The sequence below is a fragment of the Bos grunniens genome, chromosome 9 (assembly GCF_055505025.1).
Source record: "Bos grunniens cultivar Pamir isolate PY7600 chromosome 9, Bosgru_T2T1.0, whole genome shotgun sequence".
NCBI classification, from domain to species: domain Eukaryota; kingdom Metazoa; phylum Chordata; class Mammalia; order Artiodactyla; family Bovidae; genus Bos; species Bos grunniens.
In genome coordinates, this window is record NC_141173.1 from 3,712,238 (window position 1) to 3,722,287 (window position 10,050).

The window sequence follows — 10,050 nt, forward strand, 5'->3', positions numbered from 1 at the left end:
GTATCCTCCATACAGGTTCTTACCAACTTCAGCTCTCCAGACTTGTCAGCCTCCATAATCTTTACAATTAATATCTTTATCTATTTATATCTATATTTGTGCTTCCCTGATGTCTCAAATGGTATATCTATCTATATCTGTATCATCTCTATCTGTATGTCTATATCTATCTATCTATATACATATATATATATCTACTATTGGTTCTGTTTCTCTGGGAATCCTATTGCATATTTTGGTACTGAATGTGGTTCTAGAGGAACAGAATTGTAAAGATTATTTTTTAAAATTTGTTCTATGCTATCTGAAATTTTCTCTCTAGTCTCTCTAAGACTGAAAGATGCTAATGACATTAATTTCAGTAGTAAAGAGATCACAGAGAGTCCATGATGGGATCTGGCAGTGGAGATAAACAAGCTGTCACAACTGGGTATTATTAATCCACCAGGTATAAGAAGCAAGGATATGGGGTAAGGGTTGGCTTGTATATACAGTATTTTCAAACATTTTCCTCAAACAAATGAATATAAAGAGATTGACTGATTGCTCCTAACTGTCTCTAGACAAAGTGGGGAAAGAAAAGGATGAGCTTCATGATTCAAGTTCACAGGTCAAGCATTATTACCTGAAAGCAACTGTATGTTCCCTAAAGGGGACTCATGTTCTTTTACCTAAGGGCTAAGATTGATGAAAATCAAGTATAGAATATCCTCCTGTGACCTGAATATTAATTAGACCTCAGTAAGTGAAAACACATTGAAAATTAAATTTTTACCAGGTGTGCTCATTGATAAAGTTAATGCCTATTATAACTAGCATCATAAAGGATAGGAGAGCACATCTATGCTTCTTTGATATCTAGGCTTACAGAAATAAATAGCCTCAATTCTGCCAATACAACTCGATCCATCATTAGTGATTACTACATGGCTTTGTTACTGTTCAGTTGCTAAGACATGTCTGACTCTTTGCGACTCCATGAACTGTGTAATGGCAGGCTTCCCTGTCCTTCACCATCTCCGTGAATTTACTCAAATTCACATCCATTGAGTTGGTAATGCCATCCAACCATTTTATCCTCTGCTACCCCCTTTTTCTCCTGCCTACAAACTTTCCGAGCATCAGTCTTTTCCAATGAGTTGGCTGTTCACATCAGATGGCCAAAGTATAGGCACTTCAGTTCCAGCATCATTCCTTCCAATGAATATTCAGGGCTGATTTCTTTTAGGATTGACAAGTTTGATTTTCTTGCTGTACAAGGGACTCCTAAGAGTCTTCTCAGCACCACAATTCAAAAGCATCACTTCTTTGGTGCTCAGCTTTTTTGTGGTCAAGGCTCACATCCTTACATGACTACTGGAAATAACATAGCTTCACTATATAGACCTCTGTCAGCAAAGTGATAGATCTGATTTTTAATATGCTGTCTAGATTTGTCACAGCTTTCCTTTCAAAGAACAAGTGTTTTTGAATTTCACAGCTAGAGTCACTGTCCACAGTGATTTTAGAGCTCAAGAAAATAATATCTGCCAATGTTTCCACTTTTTCCCCATCTATTTGTCATGAAGTGATGTGACTGAATGCCTTGTTAGTTTTTTGAATGTTGACTATTAAGCCACGTTTTTCATTTTCACCCTCATCAAGAGACTTTATGTGTAATTAATCTATGTGGCCTTATTTTGATACCTTGTGCCAAGATAAATAAATAAATAAGAGAAAAACATACCTGGCTCCATATAGTATCTATTCCTTTAGCTCTAACCATTGTGTTTCTTGCCTCTGCTTAGTCATGCTGGCTCTGAACATTTGTAGCCCACCAGACTCCTCCATCCATGGAATTATTCTGGCAAGAATACTGGAGAGGGTTGCCATTTCCTCCTCCAGGGGATCTTCCCAAGCCAGGGATCGAACTGCATTTCCTGCAAGTCCTGAATTGGCAGGTGTTTTCTTTACCACAGAGCCACCTGGGAAGCAGTATAAAAGAACCCTAATTCTAAATCAAGGAAGATGATTTTTTGGACACTAGTTCACTATCTTTTTGCTCTGTTGGCTTTCTGAACAAAGCCCCGCTTCCTTGCCTCAAACAACTAGTCCTTCAGTTAACTGGTCTGTTCAGCAAGCAGTACAAGCTTGGACTCAGTAACAAATGCATTTATGAAAGCATAAATAGGTTGGCAGGTGGATGGATGAATGAATAGAAATATAATGCATTAGTTTGTTAAAGCACGCTTAAAAATGCCTAACATTAACAGGTTGTTTATGAAGCAATAAATGTGGATTACTTTGTTTACTGTAACATATTTATTAATTTACCTTTCTCTGTGTAGCATTTTAACAAGTATATATTCACTGGCTTCCCAGGTGGTGCTAATGGTAAAGAATCTGCCTGACAATGGAAGAGACGTAAGAGAGATAGGTTTGACCCCTACATCAGGAAGATCCCTTGAAGGACAGCATGATAACTCACTCCAGTACTTTGCCTGCAGAACCCCATGGACAGAGGAGCCTGGTGGGTTACAGTCCATAGGGTCACAAAGACTTGAATATGACTGAAACAACTTAGCATGCATATACGCATACTCAGTGCAAGTATTTGATGTTTTCTCACTCTCTTAGGTCTTGTGAATAAATTAGGATAACTGTTCTCTATCATGTCTTCTAATATGATGCAGATGCCTACTGTTAACCTTGTCTTTCTGCTTTAAAGATCTCACTAACATAAGCATACTCACTTATAAGCATTTCAAAATAATTTTTGAAACAACATTCTTATATAAACACTAAAATAATGATAGCTTGAAAAGTTCTTATAGACTCTTGGATAGCTTTTAGAAATATAAAATATATGTTAAATTTGAAGCAACAAATGGACAAATTAGAAGACTGGCTATCATGTCTGTCATTTTCTAATATATTTTTTGGATGAATCTCTGAATAATGACTGCAATTATTTTGCTGTTAGTTTTGCTATGAATAGTTACCCATTTTTAAATAGAATTTAAATTTTTAAAAGTCAGTTTCTTATTCATGAGACCAGCCAAGAATTGACTTTAAGTTTTATCCAATAACAGAAGATAGAGAAATCACATTTTCTGAGGAATACAAAGGCAAACTATGCTTTCCTCTGTTAAATTTTTGGCTGCTGTTTTATAATACATTTTAGATTTAGTCAGCATTTTTGAAGCTTGTGCAAATTAGAAATTTCTTAAGAAGTGTCATGACCACAATGCAGTAAGATTAGATCTCAATTACAGGAGAAAAATGATTAAAAATTCCAACATATGGAGGCTGAACAACACGCTGCTGAATAACCAACAAATCACAGAAGAAATCAAAAAAGAAATCAAAATTTGCATAGAAACGAATGAAAATGAAAACACAACAACCTAAAACCTGTGGGACACAGTAAAAGCAGTCCTAAGGGGAAAGTTCATAGCAATACAGGCACACCTCAAGAAACAAGAAAAAAGTCAAATAAATAACCTAACTCTACACCTAAAGCAACTAGAAAAGGAAGAAATGAAGAACCCCAGGGTTAGTAGAAGGAAAGAAATCTTAAAAATTAGAGCGGAAATAAACGCAAAAGAAACAAAAGAGACCTAGCAAAAATCAACAAAACCAAAAGCTAGTTCTTTGAAAGGATAAATAAAATTGACAAACCATTAGCCAGACTCATCAAGAAACAAAGGGAGAAAAATCAAATCAACAAAATTAGAAACGAAAATGGAGAGATCACAACAGACAACACAGAAATACAAAGGATCATAAGAGACTACTATCAACAATTATATGCCAATAAAATGGACAACGTGGAAGAAATGGACAAATTCTTAGAAAAGTACAACTTTCCAAAACTCGACCAGGAAGAAATAGAAAATCTTAACAGACCCATCACAAGCATGGAAATTGAAACTGTAATCAAAAATCTTCCAGCAAACAAAAGCCCCGGTCCAGACGGCTCCACAGCTGAATTCTACCAAAAATTTAGAGAAGAGCTGACACCTATCCTGCTCAAACTCTTCCAAAAAATTGCAGAGGAAGGTAAATTTCCAAACTCATTCTATGAGGCCACCATCACCCTAATACCAAAACCTGACAAAGATCCCACAAAAAAAGAAAACTACAGGCCAATATCACTGATGAACATAGATGCAAAAATCCTTAACAAAATTCTAGCAATCAGAATCCAACAACACATTAAAAAGATCATACACCATGATCAAGTGGGCTTTATCCCAGGGATGCAAGGATTCTTCAATATCTGCAAATCAATCAATGTAATACACCACATTAACAAATTGAAAAATAAAAACCATATGATTATCTCAATAGATGCAGAGAAAGCCTTTGACAAAATTCAACATCCATTTATGATAAAAACTCTCCAGAAAGCAGGAATAGAAGGAACATACCTCAACATAATAAAAGCTATATATGACAAACCCACTGCAAACATTATCCTCAATGGTGAAAAATTGAAAGCATTTCCTCTAAAGTCAGGAACAAGACAAGGGTGCCCACTTTCACCATTCTATTCAGCATAGTTTTGGAAGTTTTGGCCACAGCAATCAGAGCAGAAAAAGAAATAAAAGGAATCCAAATTGGAAAAGAAGAAATAAAACTCTCACTATTTGCAGATGACATGATCCTCTACATAGAAAACCCTAAAGATTCCACCAGAAAATTACTAGAACTAATCAATGATTATAGTAAAGTTGCAGGATATAAAATCAACACACAGAAATCCCTTGCATTCCTATACACTAATAATGAGAAAACAGAAAGAGAAATTAAGGAAACAATTCCATTCACCGTTGCAGCGAAAAGAATAAAATAATTAGGAATATATCTACCTAAAGAAACTAAAGACCTATATATAGAAAACTATAAAACACTGGTGAAAGAAATCAAAGAGGACACTAATAGATGGAGAAATATACCATGTTCATGGATTGGAAGAATCAATATAGTGAAAATGAGTATAGTACCCAAAGCAATTTATAGATTCAACGCAATCCCTATCAAGCTACCAACAGTATTCTTCACAGAGCTAGAACAAATAATTTCACAATTTCTATGGAAATACAAAAAACCTCAAATAGCCAAAGCGATCTTGAGAAAGAAGAATGGAACTGGAGGAATCAACCTACCTGACTTCAGGCTCTACTACAAAGCCACAGTTATCAAGACAGTATGGTACTGGCACAAAGACAGAAATATAGATCAATGGAATAAAATAGAAAGCCCAGAGATAAATCCACGCACATATGGACACCTTATCTTTGACAAAGGAGGCAAGAATATACAACGGATTAAAGACAATCTCTTTAACAAGTGGTGCTGGGAAATCTGGTCAACCACTTGTAAAAGAATGAAACTAGTCCACTTTCTAACACCATTCACCAAAATAAACTCAAAATGGATTAAAGATCTAAACGTAAGACCAGAAACTATAAAACTCCTAGAGGAGAACATAGGCAAAACACTCTCCTACATAAATCACAGATGGATCCTCTGTGACCCACCTCACAGAATATTGGAAATAAAATCAAAAATAAACAAATGGGACCTAATTAACCTTAAAAGCTTCTGCACATCAAAGGAAACTATTAGCAAGGTGAAAAGACAGCCTTCAGAATGGGAGAAAATAATAGCAAATGAAGCAACTGACAAACAACTAATCTCAAAAATATACAAGCAACTCCTACAGCTCAACTCCAGAAAAATAAACGACCCAATCAAAAAATGGGCCAAAGAACTAAATAGACATTTCTCCAAAGAAGACATACAGATGGCTAACAAACACATGAAAAGATGCTCAACATCACTCATTATCAGAGAAATGCAAATCAAAACCACTATGAGGTATCATTTCACACCAGTCAGAATGGCTGCGATCCAAATGTCTACAAATAATAAATGCTGGAGAGGGTGTGGAAAAAAGGGAACCCTCTTACACTGTTGGTGGGAATGCAAACTAGTACAGCCACTATGGAGAACAGTGTGGAGATTCCTTAAAAAACTGGAAATAGAACTGCCTTATGATCCAGCAATCCCACTGCTGGGCATACACACTGAGGAAACCAGAAGGGAAAGAGACACATGTACCCCAATGTTCATCGCAGCACTGTTTATAATAGCCAGGACATGGAAGCAACCTTGATGTCCATCAGCAGATGAATGGATAAGAAAGCAGTGGTACATATACACAATGGAGTATTACTCAGCCATTAAAAAGAATACATTTGAATCAGTTCTAATGAGGTGGATGAAACTGGAGCCTATTATACAGAGTGAAGTAAGCCAGAAGGAAAAACATAAATACAGTATACTAACGCATATATATGGAATTTAGAAAGATGGTAACAATAACCCTGTGTACGAGACAGCAAAAGAGACACTGATATATAGAACAGTCTTATGGACTCTGTGGGAGAGGGAGAGGGTGGGAAGATTTGGGAGAATGACATTGAAACATGTAAAATATCAGGTAAGAAACGAGTTGCCAGTCCAGGTTCGATACACGATACTGGATGCTTGGGGCTATTGCCCTGGGACGACCCAGAGGGATGGTACGGGGAGGGAGGAGGGAGAAGGGTTCAGGATGGGGAACACATGTATACCTGTGGCGGATTCATTTTGATATTTGGCAAAACTAATACAATTATGTAAAGTTTAAAAATAAAATAAAATTAAAAAAAAAAAAAGAAGTGTCATGACAACAAGAAAAGCCTTGCTATCTTCTATTTATAAAAATGATTATTTTGGAGAGGCACTTTCCTTCAGTAGTTTTGGAAGGTTGTTTATATTGTAGCAGCAGAATACAGTTTTCAGAGAAATTAGAAAAGTACAAAAACATAAAGAAATTATGTGGTGTCTACCCATAGGGAATTATTAAACAAAAGAAAATTCCCTAAATACAGGCAACCAGAATATTACTGGAAAATCATGTTGGATTGTGAGTGAAGAAGTGACTCTGTACCTGATAGAAAGAGAAGGCAGTTTAAGAGCTACATCATTTAACCAGTAATGATACACAGGGAAAAAAAAAAAAAAACCAGGAACAAATATTTCCCATGGATGACTGGAGCTTACACATTTTGTATCAACAATTTGAACGGTGACCAAGTCAGTCATCATTGGCTGACTTGTTTGGTTAACCAACATGTTGGTCTCTATCCCTCAGAGATCCTGAGGCTGCCTGCATAACAAGAAATGTTTCCTGGGATAGCAAGGCAAACAGGTAGTGAAATGAAATTTCTGACCCACCTCAAATATTCTTCCTAACTACTTCCTCATTATGCCTGTTGATATTATAAATACAGAAAATATCAAAATGTTATAAACTCAGAAAATATCATTGTTCTAACTGAAACAGTGCTTTTCTGAAATATAAATCTGTATTTTTTTAAAAAAGTTTATTTCAATCTCTGTTTCCATTTACTCTGATTTGGGGATTGTCCAGTTGCTTAATAAATGAAATTATTGTAAAGTATGCATGAATCACAATCACACTTTGAAATTAACAATGAAGCCCTTGTGGATTGTCTCAATTTCAGCCAATTATAGACTTCTTTGCTATCACTTGTTTCTTACTAATGGGTTTATAGCTTTTCACAGGGCCTTTTAAATCTGTTTCACCCCATTTCATTTTCATTAATGATTTCGTTTAACAATTTCATTAAATCATTTCACCTTGAAAGCTCAGTTCAAATATTACATTCTGTAATCCCACAGGCAAACTATTGACTGCCCCTCACCAAGACAACGTCTTCACTGAAGTAAAAAAGAAACAGAATTTCTACTTGTTTTATATTAAAAATTAGGTCCCAGAAAACAATGGAAATACACACATATTTTTAAAACTTAACATTAGTTCAGTTCAGTTCAGTAGCTCAGTCATGTCCGACTCCTTGTGACCCCATGAATTGCAGCATGCCAGGCCTCCCTGTTCATCACCAACTCCCAGAGTCCACCCAAATCCATGTCCATTGCGACGGTGATGCCATCCAACCATTTCATCCTCTGTCATCCCATTCTCCTCCTGCCCTCAAGCTCTGTCAGCATCCGGGTCTTTTCAAATGAGTCAGCTCTTCGCATCAGGTGGCCAAATCATTGGAGTTTCAGCTTCAACATCAGTCCTTCCAATGAACACCCAGGATAGATCTCCTTTAAGATGGACTGGTTGGATCCCCTTGCAGTCCAAGGGACTCTCAAGAGTCTTCTCCAACACCACAGTTCAAAAGAATCAATTCTTTGGCACTCAGCTTTCTTTATAGTCCAATTCTCACATGCACACATGACCACTGGAAAAACCACAGCTTTGACTAGATGAACCTTTGTTGGCAAAGTAATGTCTCTGCTTTTTAATATGCTGTCCGGGTTTGTCATAACTTTCCTTTCAAGGAGTAAGCATCTTTTAATTTCATGGCTGCAATCACCATCTGCAGTGATTTTGGAGCCCAGAAAAATAAAGTCAGACACTGTTTCCACTGTTTCCCCATCTATTTGCCATGAAGGGATGGGACCAGATGCCATGATCTTCATTTTCTGAATGTTGAACTTTAAGCCAAATTTTTCACTCTCCTCTTTCACTTTTACCAATAGTCTCTTTAGTTCTTCTTCACTTTCTGCCATATTAAGTCTTTAATACTGACAAAACTATATTACTGATGTACTTAGATTCACTGAAGTGAAAACAAACAAAAAAATCTACCAAAAATCTACCAAAATCTACCAAATATTACTGAGTAGTAATATTTGTTTTCTTTGAAATAACTTTAAATGCTTTAAATGAAATGAATATAAAAATACAAAAATAAGCTATCAGCAATGTTACCTATATGTTGGGTATTTTCACACTGAAATTGGGAACCATAGTTGTAAATTCTTTATGATCTTGTGTGTGTGTGTTTTGATATTTATATAAGGTTTTGCAGTTTTATCTTATTTTTGTTTGTTTGGATGGCTGCTATTTTTTTTTTAACTTGTGTGTTGCTAGCTTTTAACTTCACAGGGAAAATACAAGAAAGTGAAATGAAGTAAAGTCTGTAATAGCTAAAAGAGTCTTATATTCTAGTAATATTATCACACTCACTTAATGTGCTAGATTTCTCTCAGCAAGCTCAAGATTGCTTCACTATCTCATAACAGTAATGTAGGCAAGTAGACAAAGGGGAAATGGAATGCCAAACTATACAATGGAAAATTGAAAAATAAGTATTGTACTTTATAGAGATTTCTGTCTCTGATCAAAAACCATTTCTCCTTTAGCTACTTTGGCCCACAGTGGATGATGTTCATGATTATATTTTTTACTGCTATTTTCTTTGGAATATTCCACTCTGTACAGATGAGCTGAAGATAAATTGTGTGTATGTGTATATATATATATATATATATATATATATATGTGTGTGTGTGTGTATATATATATCATACAAATAAATCATGTATATGATGAATATTTTGGGTCACTTCTCTTGGCAAGTTAATTTGCATTATACTGATGAAAAGCTGTTCTTCCTTCTATTACAAGATGGTTATTCTATAAGACTTTGAAATAAATGTTTGACCTTAAGAATCTAGTTCTTTTGGAGGAAATCCTAGATATACATACAATTAGAACCAATGTTGAATATTTTGTGTTGCCAGATGACTAATTAAATTCCTGCACATAAGCTTTTTTCTTCCTGAAAGGAAACATTTAGTAAATGATTTTATAATTATGCAAACTTTGCTTTGTATAGATTTTGTATTCTAATAAGTTAGGGGAACTACAACTTGAAATCAGAATTTGAAAGAAAACATATTGTACTGGAGCTGAAGAGCTGCCATCTAACAACAACATAGGTTACTTTCAGGGAAGCTGCAATTCCCTTGTCGTCTTAAAAGTCACATATATTCTGTTTAATTTTTTTTTTTTTTTTGTCATTTATGGAAGAAGTTTAAATATAAACTCACAAAGTACTAATAAGAATCTTCCAGAGTGAAGGAGATCTGTCCTCTTTCCGAGAGCCCTTTTTTTTTTTTTTTGAGGGTCTAATGAGA